Source organism: Suricata suricatta, chromosome 2, assembly GCF_006229205.1.
Source record: "Suricata suricatta isolate VVHF042 chromosome 2, meerkat_22Aug2017_6uvM2_HiC, whole genome shotgun sequence".
NCBI classification, from domain to species: Eukaryota; Metazoa; Chordata; class Mammalia; order Carnivora; family Herpestidae; genus Suricata; species Suricata suricatta.
The window spans coordinates 87,445,346-87,457,346 of NC_043701.1; the positions used below are offsets into that span (position 1 = coordinate 87,445,346).

Consider the following 12,001-nt stretch of genomic DNA (forward strand, 5'->3'; position numbering starts at 1 on the left):
GCTCAATCAGGTGACCTTTATTTTCCTACTTCTTCAAAAGTATGCCAGAATAATTATCATTTTGGAGACAATTTCATTTAGTGTTTATTTCAGTTATAATGTTGGCATTTTTTACATAGTAAAGAAAAAGTCATGATGGGGCAGAAGAGAACTGCAAAACTTAGTATTTTATTTCAGTAGTCCCTCAGGAGAAAGTTATGGGACTTATTTCCTTTTTACCGTATTTTCTTTCCGTTTATAATCTTGACAACCATGTAGTTCTGAGTGCGTCTATATAAAAGTAAAATAAAACATCTGACAATGAACAAAAATGTCTGTAAAATGGTAACAAGTCTTGCGCATGTTCTTAGTACATTCTATTGTCCCTCAGTGATGAGGCATGAATGCTTAAAAAGTGGACCTCCTGAGGAGACAAGTGAAAAACCTGAAGACCTTTCAGGAACAAAACTTCAAGAAATATTATCAAACTTTCCACTTATTTTCCATTTTAAAACGACACCATTTTTAATTTGCATATTCTTGTCACTACCATTTCAGACTAGAACCCTTCTGGAGATACCACAGTGAGAAAGTTGCATATCAGAGAGTATGAATTTAAATTGTAGTCAAAGTAAAACAAATTCTAACACCAAGATCCTTATGTACAGAAGGCAGGTCCAAATTCCTACAATTATTAAGGGAAGTTGGTCTTATAACTGATCATTTAAATTGTGTTATGGCTTCTGCCCTGATGTTTTGGGAGATTCAAAACAGGAAAAGTACAGTATCTTTTCTTGCATATAATTTCATAAATATAGTACTCTCACAGGTTAGCATGGCTGACCTTTTGAATTCTCTAAATTCTGCCACATTCTGGGAACTGGTACGTCTAGACACATGATGAATATCAGGTGAAAAATTATGTTTAATAAGGAAAACTGTAAAAATAATAATTGATTCCTTACATCACAAACACAACTCTAAATTCCTTACCCAAATTTATAATTAGATGCAGCTTAGAATCCATACTCTTTGTGAATTTTTCCAAAATAAATGGAGCAGTTGAATTTTCTTCTTAAAATTGTGATTGAATTTTTACTTTAGTATAAAACATTTCTAAGGTTTTCTTTTGTGAGATGCTTTATCTAATCTTCCAATTAATGTAAATAATCTATGTTGAGGCAGAACACAAGAAAAACTCAAGAAGGTGTGTGTGTGTGTGTGTGTTAGAAACTAAACAGTCTATCGTTCTGTCTTTCCTGCTTTGACTTGGGAAGACGTCTTTTCAAGGGTAATATACATAGCCAATTCTAACTACAGTTTTAAATGTCAGACGTAAATTTCCAAAAGAAAAGTTTTAAAATGGAATTCACAATGGTAACTTTACCACTGACTTATTATCCAAGTTTTCCACCACTTTGATATTTTTCTTGTTGGATTATTCATGTAGTTTGCATTAACATGTGCTAAAATAAAATCATAAATTGTCTTTCAAATACTATGCAGGAATAAAATAATGGGCTCAAATGTGCTCTAATGGAGTATGTTATATAATCATTTTAAAAGACTTCCCCTAATTTAGATACGTGTCATGATTAGCAAGAAACAGAACATTTTATTACTTTTAAGGAGAGCCAAACGTTCAACTTAACATTCACAAAATAAACATCCTTCTTACTTCCAACTTTTCATTTCATTTTCTTGATGACAGTGAGAGTTAAGTTAGTAAATGAGCAGAAAGTATTCAGTCAGGAACACGTAGATCACAAGAAGTTGTCAAAGAATACTTAATATTTTGGATTAAAATAACTCAGAATTAAGTGATGTCTGAGCAACTCTGGAAGCAGTAAAAGTTGATAACTCACTCTTTTTATGAAGACACAACCCGTAGAGTGTTCGTCCTAACTCAGAAAAAGGGCCAACCAGGAAAAGCATTAAATAAATTAGATTTGTTTCTCTTCCCACCAGGCTTCTTAAAAACAGAAAAGAAAAACATCAATAAAGTTGTTTCTACTATCTCTTAAAGTTTCACTATTTAGAACAGTATTAAAGTCACGTCTTTTTAACAAGCCCGTAAAACATTTACTTCCCCTTTCATGTTTGATTCACCTCTGGTTTATTTCTTTTCCTTTTTGTTACAGAAGGATGCCCTCAGGTACTTATTCAATTAAGTAATTGCCAGCTGCCATAAGCTAAAATGTGAAAATATCAACGTATTTGTAAAACAGGCTTTACTGTACATTCTATTTAAAATCACATGCACTATTTCTAAGAGATTAGAAGCTTTCTATCTGTGCAAAACTGGAAAACACGTACTTAGAAATGAGTGAGGCATTTGGGCAAATAGGCTTATGAAGCACATCAGGTATCAATTGTGCCAATATAAACTTCGTTGAAGTCAGGCTTGGTTTTAACAAGAGAGCTTTCAAAACATCTGTCTTTTGTCAAAATTTTGCTGACGTTTCAAAAGGGAACTCATATATGTTGTGTTAAAAAACAAAGGATTCAAAGATTGCAATAGTGCTAATGAACAGTTTAATTTAGAAGAATACAGTGGGAGGGCAGGCACAGGGAAGGGAAGTATGGGAGGAGGAAGAGGGCCGAGGGTGACCTGGGTCACAGCCTATTTTCAACACACACCTCCTAATACTCAAGGGCAATAAAGAAGAAAAAAAATGTGTCATCAGAATAATAATTTCTCCTCTAGACTTTAATACTTTATGTGTAAATGTTAGAGAGTTAAAAAATTAATACCAAGAAATACATCATAAGAACATTAAAATATGTGGGGAATTTCTTTCAATTCAGATGGTATTCAGAATTTGGAAAATAGGTCAATGTGAAAACTGCTGACAAGGTCCCAAGTAAGGTATCATCAAATTAAGCTCCTTATTTAGGTGAGACAGGGTTAGACAAGCACACAAAAATGAACCCCCACTAGAGTGACTAAAGGTTTTCAAGGAAGAGTATGGTTCCTATCACGATGGATACTGACTCTAAAATCATTTATCTTAAAAAGTATTTAACTACATTTTACTATAGTTGAATAATATGTCACAAGTTCAAACTACACTTTGATTGTCATAACATAATTATTAACTTCAACTACAATTGCATATATTAAGGTCCAATAATCTATACATCGAAGTCTGTGGCATATATAATTATCATCTTTACAACTTATGGAATCAGGTTTGATACGGAAAAAAAAAAACTATGTCCAATCAAATCTCTCTTATAGTTTTAAGTTGATTTATTCTGAGAAAGCACAGCACGATTCTCACACAAGAGAGTTGTAACACGGAAGGTTTTCTTTACAGAAGCAACTTTATTCCTGTTGGCACCATGCAGATGGGTTCTTACCTGAAGAACTGAGCCCAAACACCATGGGACACAGATTTTTTTTTTTAATATATTTTCCACTTTGTCTCCCATATACGGTAACACACAAACATGTAGTCTAAGTCATCTCATGTTACAAGGCTGTGAGGGATCTTGTCACATATGCATATAACCAGGTTGCCTTGAGGTTTTTTGGGGTTTTTTTTTTCCTTTCCTGGGGGGGGGGGGTGGATTCTACCGCAGGAGAGAGCTCAAGTGGGGAAGGGCCAGAGCAAGAACTCATTTTCCTGAGTCTAAAATTATTCCCCAGAAAAAAAAATTTTCATGCAAGTGATAGCTCTAACATTTATCTGAACAGAATTTTCATTTTAGTTTTATAGTATCTGTGTTTCTTAAAATAAAAAGTATTTTGGAATGTCTGAAAACTGGGAATGTATATAAGCAGTCATCTTCATAAGCCCTCAAAAATCTAGTCCTGTTTACTCAATGATTTTAAGTTTATCCAAGGGTAACAATATTCTTTAAAGCTGTAGTAATTACAAATCTTAGTTAATTCAGTGAAAATTCCATATTAAAAATGCTAGGACTCAATCTTTTAAAATATTACAAACTTCCATCTGTATACACTATCAAAAAATAGTACCAAGGATTTATTTTTAAATCTACTCATAAAGTAATGTTTCTGGTTTATTTATCAAAAATGCAGAAGTGACTAGATAGGAGAGATTTTGTTAAGGAATTAATTTTAAGGATAATAAATTTGAAAAAAAATTGAATCCATAGTTCCTTTAACTTCTTTCCTTCCTTTCTACAGTACTTTATTAGAAACTTTATTAGACAGAATAAAGACTCTTGATTTCAGCTCAGGTCTAGGTCTCACAGTTTCATGGGTTCAAGCCCCTTGTCCGGCTCTGTGCTGGCAATGTAGAGCCTGCTTGGGAATCTCTCTCCTTCTCTTTCTGTCCCTTCCCAACTCATGCAGTCTCTGTCTCTCGCAAATAAATAAATAAAACTTAAAAAAATATGGGCTTAGTATTTACTTAGGAAAATGTTTCATTTAATTACTTGGTTGTAATATGTATTTGTACCATCTTTTTAAAAATTTTTAAATGTTTTTTCTTTATTTTTGAGAGACAGAGAGACAGCACTAGCAGGGGAAGGTCAGAGAGAGAGAGAGGGAGACACAGAATCGGAAGCAGGCTCCAGGCTCTGAGCTGTCAGCACAGAGCCTGACATAGGGCTGGACCCCACAAACCATGATATCATGACCTGAGCCAAAATTGGACGCTCAACCAATTGAGCCACCCAGATGCCCCATATTTGTACTATCTTTACAGACATATGGAAACATGCTGAGCTACAGTATTTTATTTAGCTGTTAGTTTAAACTAGATTTTCTATAAACTTCAAAATCTATCCCCTCTTCCCCTCTTTCTCTGCCTGGAAGAAACATGAATTATTCTGGATCATAATGGTAGTATAGAGAATTTTGTTTTGTACTGTTTAAAAAAGAAGACATAACTGGAATAAACATATTTAATTAGTTGGCATTCTCAAGAACCTAAAGAGGCAGACTTATGAAAAACGAGGTTGTAAACATCGATGGTAATGGAATTATATTAAAATTCAATGAACTTGAATTCATAGCAGAGGAAAAGGTTATCTAAAAACGTTTCTGAAAATTCTTTATCGCCCTTCCATTATTTACTATGTACAAATCTACATGACACATTAAGTCATCCTTTGCAAGAACGTGAAGAGGGAATGGGAAGAGGAAACTTTATAGTTCTCTGGTATGTAGAGGACACATAAATCTACAGGATTTTAAAATTTACCGGTGACAAGATGAGCAGAGGGGGGCTGTCCATAGATATTTCTTCGAGAAAGGCAAATTTATTTGGCAAGCCCATGCTCCCTGTCGAGCACTCTATTAGATTCATTCACACTTAGTAATTCATTTTCCCTTCACTATAGCCCTGCCAGAAATATTTTTGGGGACAAATTTCAATCTCCAGAAACAGTTTACACCACTTTTATTTTATCAGTATGGTTGCTAAGCTTACATATCAAGATATCCTAAGAAAGAAAAACAGGTTTGAGAGATTAAGTTGACAAGCTTTCAGCAAGGAAAAAAAATTTCAAGTTTTTCACTATCTGTAATTTGGTTCCTTGAAACCTTCATTTTTGTGTAGAGCTCTCCCATTCTTTCTCTAGGGTTCCTTCTTTATTCCCTATTATGAGGCCACCATTTTTGAGCTACATTCTGTATCAAATTCCAAACATCAACTAAGTTGGGCTCAGGGAAAATGACGCATAAAGGTGACTGCTAGACCTACCTCTAACATGGTTCTAACACTTGTCATTTTTTTACACTGAGCTATACTGACTGTTAGTATGACACGTGTGGTCTGGTTCAAGATCTTAGATTTCCTGAAACTCCAATAGCCACATCCTGAAAAGGACCCGAAATCTAAAATATAGAGAGATTTGTTACTTATATACAGTAAATAAAGCTACAACTATAAATGAAATCAATTGGAGAGAGAGTTTCAAGTATTGACTTGGCTAACCATTAGAATAACTTCATGATTTTTAAAAAAGGCAAAAGACTAGAATCCATACATGCCAATTAAATCACAATCTCTGAGGGAGTGATTCGGCTACAAGCAGTTTTTCTAAAACTCTTAAGGAAACTCTAATGCTCAACCAATCTCAGAAGAGATTATCTATCCTTAGACATTCTAACATTTAAAAACTGTACTCAAGATGATTAACAGATAAAGTATGGGAACCAAGGGGTAAGATGGTTTAAATAAGTAGGAATTAGGAAATGGAGACTGAAAGTACAATCAGTTTTCTTGAGTTTATGGTGTTGGTTGTTTATAAATACAGGAAGAGTTTTTAAGGAAAAGAGAGATTTTTAACATATATAAATGATGTGGGAAAGATCCAGCAGTAAGGGAGAGACTGAGGTTATGGAAGAAATGGGAAAATCCATCTCTAAACTGAGTCTAAATGAAGAGTCAAGATCCACAGGAGAAAAAATGTACACTGTAAAAAAGAATGTCTACCTTCCTTCTTGTAACGGAAGAAAATTAGAAAATTTTGAGTCCAAAAGCAAGTGTACAAAATTTAGAGAAGGCGAGAGCAATCCAGTAAGATAACTTCTCTTTTTTCTCTAACATTGGATCTAATACTACCTGTGGGGAGAAAAGTGAAACTGCCTGACAAGTAACAAATACTCTGTAGGTATTAACAGATTTAATTCTTAAAACAATTAATTCAGTGAGGTAGGTAACTGTCATCCTTAGTTGCAGATCAGACAACAGAGGCAGAGAGAGTTTTGGTAACTTGCCCCAATTCCCCAGGGGCAAAATGGTCTGTAAGTGGGACTCCAGAGCATGAGCTTCCAGATTACCACATCTTCTGTCAGCTAAGGTCCCCCACCACTGCAGAGACTAGGGTGAAGTGCTCTCCAACATCAGACAAACCTCCCTCTGATTCTGCTCTTTGATATGTTCGCCTTAAGAAAGTTGCTTAACCTTTTCCAGACTCAATTCTATTACCAGCAAAACGGAAATCATAGAACCTTCCTCAGAGAGTTGTTGGCAAGAAAAATTAAATTCCATTGCGTAGTATAGATATTTCTATACTTCCAACACTGGCAAAGCATAGTTCTAAGTACTAAGCAGTCAATAGAAAAGACCAATTTTCTTCATAGGGTTTATATCCTTATAGAAGAGAAGCTGCAGCAACGAATGGCAAATTCCATGGATTGGGAAAGATTTGTCTGAATTCCCAAGAATTTAGAACTTCATTGAAACACTGACTTCTCATCTCCCTTATTCTCAAGTTGTGCTTCTACTTTGCCTTGTTAGCTCTTTGGGGAGACATACTCCTTAATGATTTTAATCACAGCATCCCAAACCACAGAGGGGAAGCATTTGTGGTATTGAAAAAAGGCATCCTCGTGGCAAACAAAAATGACAGTTAATATTTTAAGGTTTTGGGAAAAAGTGATTAACAATAGCCCAAAGAAACTTAGGTTAGCTTTGTTAATCTCCCAACAAGTAAACTTTAAAAATCATTACTGGAGATAAAGAGTAACATTCATAATGATAAAGGAGGCTATCAAAATTTCAAATTTATGTCAATCTTTAACATAAGCTCAAATACATAAAGCAAAAATTGACAGAACTTAAAGAAGAAATAAACATCACTACAGAAGACTTTCACATAGTATTAGCAATTCAGTAAGTAGCTGTAAAGACATGGAAAATAAGTAAAGATATTGATTACATAAACAGCACTATATTTCACATATTTAGAATACCATACTCAACAATGAAGATTTATATTTAAGCACAAATTAAATATTTACTAACATTGGTGATATGTCATAATGCCAGCATCAACAAACTTCAAAGAATTTAAATTATTTAAAGTATGCTGACTAAACCACAGTGGAAGTCAGGAATTAATTAAAACAGAGAGAAAAAGAGAATGTGCCATGCACACAAAAAAATTCCTCATTTCCTGGAAATTGAATATTTCTCTAAAGATCCAAGAAACAAAGAAAAATTGAAACAGATTATAGAATACTTTGAATTAAATAAAAACATTTCAAGATTTGTGTGGGAAAAAAATGTGAGATACAGGTAAAAAGCAGGATTTAGAGACATGTTTGTAGCTCTATTTTTGAGACTTAGAGTAACAATTTTTTGTGTCATTTTATAATACTTAAATCCTCAGGTCTATTCATTTATTTTACTTAAACAATTTACTGGGGCAGCTGTGTGGCTCAGTTGGTTAAGTGCTCGGGTCATGATCTCACAGTTCATGGGTTTTAGCCCCACATCAGGCTCTGTGTTGACAGCTCTGAGCATGAGGCCTACTTCAGATTCTGTCTGTCTGTCTGTCTATCTGTCTGTCTCTCTCCCTCTCTCTCTCTCTCTCTCTCTCTCTCTCTCTCTCTCTCTCTGCCCCTCCCTGGCTCGTGCTCTGTTTCTCTCTTAAGAAATAAACATTAAAAATGTTTAAACAATTTATTTAAATTAAAAATAAGATAAACAGTTCACCCATTTCTTCCACCCTATAACTTCTGACTCTGGTAATCACTAATCTGTTCTACTTATTAATTTGTTTGTTGTTTGTTTAAGACTCTATATTAAGAGACATCATACACAGGTGCCTGGGTGGCTCAGTTAGGTAAGCCTCTGGCCCTCGATTTCAGCTCAGATCATTATCTCATGGTTCATGGGATTGAGACCTGCACTGGGCTCTGTGCTGGCAGTGTGGAGTCTGCTTGGGGTTCTATCTCTCCCTCCCTCTCTGCCCCTCTACTTCTCTTCCTCCCTCTCTCTCTCTCTCTCTCTCCCCCCTCAAAATAAACAATAATTAAAAAAAAGACATCATACAGTATTTGCCCATCTCTGATTTACATCATTTAGCATAATGTCCTTGAGGTTCATCTATGGTGACTCACCAAGAAGAGAGGATTCAAAAAATAAAAATGGAAATAAAAGAGATTTACACACAATACCACAGAAATACTAAGGATCATAAGAGATTAATAATTACACACTAAATTAGACAACCCAGAAGAAATGGATACATTCCTAGAGACATACAACCTACCAAGATTGAATCATAATGAAGTAGAAAATTTCAACAGATGGATTACTAGTAAGAGATTGAATCAGCATTCAAAACCCTCTCAACAAATAAAAATCCTTCACTGGTGAATTCTACCAAGCATCTAAAAAAGAATAAATGCAAATCCTTCTCAAACTCTTCCAAAAACATAAAGAGGAGGAAACTTGTCTAAACTCATTTGAACAGACTGATTACTAGTAAGGAGATTAAACAGTATTCAAAAACCTCCCAATAAATTATAGTCCAGGACCAGAAGGCTTCACTTGTGAATACTACGTAACATTTAAGAAAGAATTAATACCTATCTTTCTCAAACTCTTCCAAAAATATAGAAGAGGAGGGAATTCATCCAAATTCATTTTATGAGGCCAGTGATTATGATACCAAAATCAGACAATGATTCCCCAAGAAATGAAAATTACAGGCCAATATTCCTTAAAAACATAGATGCAAAATTCCTCAACAAAATATTAGCAAAATGAATTCAACTCTTTATTTAAATTATAATACACCTTGACCAAGTAAGATTTATACCAGGGATGCAAGGATGATTCACCATCAGCAAATCAGTTAATGTGATATACCACATTAACAAAATGTAGGATAAAACCATATGGTCATATCTCTTTCCTTCCAGCTAGAACTATAGAGGGTACTAAAGAGAAGAAAACATAGTTCCTGGTGTGCCAGAAACCCTTAAGAAAAAGGAAGGAATTTCACAGAGTTGAAGATCAAATATCTGAGAAAGAAGTATGCCCAAAATATGCTTCAAAAGGAAAGGAGTAAGCTTCTCTGTGAAAAAGCTAAGCATCACCACAGGAAACATAGGTAGATGTCCAGAACGGAGATTCAGATGGCTAGGATGGCAAGAAAAGCTGGCAACCTCTGTGTACTTGGGAAACCCACACTGGCATTTGTCATCAGGATCTTAGAACTATCAATGGTATGAGTCCCAAGGTTCAGAAGGTGTTGTAGCTGCTTCACTTTCACCAAATTTTCAGTGGCACCTTTGTTAAGTTCAATAAGGCTTCAGTTAACATTCTAAGAATCGTGGAACCGAGGCCCTTGGGTGGTTCAGCTGGTTGAGCAATCGACTTTGGCTCAGGTCATGATCTCACTGCTTCTGAGTTTGAGCCCCACAGCGGGCTCTGTGCTGATAGCTCAGAGCCTGGATCCTGCTTTGGATTCTGTGTGTCCCTCTCTGCCCCACCCCTGCTCATGCTCTGTCTTTCTCTGTCAAGAATAAATAAATGTTAAAAAAAAAAAAAAAAAGAATTGTGGAACCATATAGAGCACTGAAGTACCCAAATGTGCAGTCAGTAAATGAATTGATTTTCAAGTGTGGTTATGGCAAAATCACCAAGAAGCAAATTTCTCTGACAGATAACACGTTGATTGCATGATCTCTTGGTAAATATGGCATTATCTGTACAGAGGATCTGATTCCTGTGATTTATACTGTTAAAAAATTTTTTCAGGAGAAGGACATTGCTCTCATCTGCAAGAGCGGAAGGAGAAAATACGGACTTCAGAAGGAAGAGAACCTGAAGGATACCTGAGTGAGTGACCGCGAACTGGGGAGATTGGAAAACGGGCCAGCCCAAGACGGGCAGGGGAGGTGGGAGCCCCAGCCCAACACAGGGCAAGCGCGCAGAGCCCAAGAGACAAAGGGAGGAGACAGAGAGACTGAGCACGCTCATAGTACTGTCTCTGGGGAAGAGGTAAAGAACACTTAACTGCGCTTGGAGAGAGAAGCTCACTCCATAGATAACTGCTGGATAGCCTAAATCCCGAACCCAGGTGGCACACAAGGGAAAGAACAGCTTCCAGCCTGGTGCCATCTTGGCAAGGAGTCGGCGACCGCTGCCATGGCGGTGATAGGGGTGCTCACTTTGACCTCGGTTTTGGGAGTGGGAGCATGCACCTCATTTCCACGGCGCATCTTGCCCCCAGCATTGGCCCCGTGAAACCTGAATCCCGGGTGCCAACAGGGAAAAAATAGCCCCAACCTCTGTGTGATCCTGGCAGAGAATTGGCGGCAGTGGAGACCTGGGTGCGCGCGCACAGGCTACAGGAGCTCCCAGCTCATTTCCAGCAGCTCCCAGCGCCGCCCCAGGCAACAGCTGCACACTCATTCCTCCCCCAACGCTAACTCGATCCCCGCTGGGGGTTGGTCTGAGACGGTGCGCACTTCACCTCCTGCTGCCCATCTCGCCTCAGGCAGGGGCAGCCTAAATCCCAGCCTGAGCCAAGAAAAACCGATTACTCCCTCTAAGAAGCCAGCAACCAAAACAAAAACACCATCTGTGGTAGCATAAAGAGTGCATGGACTGGAACTTTGAACGGAGGCAGGCCTGGAAAATACAACTCAACCAAGCTCAACTGTGGCAAAAGGAGATAGGACTCATTAGAGTGGCCTACAGTTCGTAGTTCAGCAGAGGTTGGCATGCCACCTATCTAATCTCTGCAGACACCAAGGCGGAGCCTCTGAGAGCAGCCTCCGAGACCTACCACACCAAACTACACCTATCCACGAGGGGAAGCTGCTGGGGTTTTTTTGTTTTTTTTTAATAATTTTTTTCTTTTTTTCTTCATTTTTTTTCTTCCTTTTCCATACATATTTTTTATTATTATTTTTTTTACTTAAAATTTTTAAAATCTTCACTCCTTATTTTCCTTTCTCCTTTCTCCCTTTTTTAACCTTCTTGAAATCCAGATATATTCTCCAATATCTCATCCCTACCTTTCCCTTCAACTGGTCATACACTTTTAGACTGTCCACTGTCCTTTATTGTCTCTGCCCCCCCTTTATTTTTTTTTCCTTCTTTTTTTTTTCTTTTCCTTTTCTTCTCCTCTTTTCGTCTCTTTCCTCCCCACTCTCTTTATTTTCTTTCCCCCTTTTTAATGTGTTTGTTTGTTTGATTTGTCTGTGCGTTTGTGTGTTACTGTTCCCTCTGTGTTTGTCTGTCTGTTTTCCTTCTTAGAGCTACACCAAGAAACAAGCCAAAGTGTGCATGACAGCAAG

At 36.8% G+C, this 12,001-nt stretch overlaps 1 pseudogene; it reads left to right on the top strand.

The window, feature by feature from the left end:
• Positions 1-2,634: 2,634 nt before the first annotated feature.
• The window catches only part of LOC115306805, a 10,280-nt pseudogene continuing 913 nt past the window's right edge, over positions 2,635-12,001 (top strand).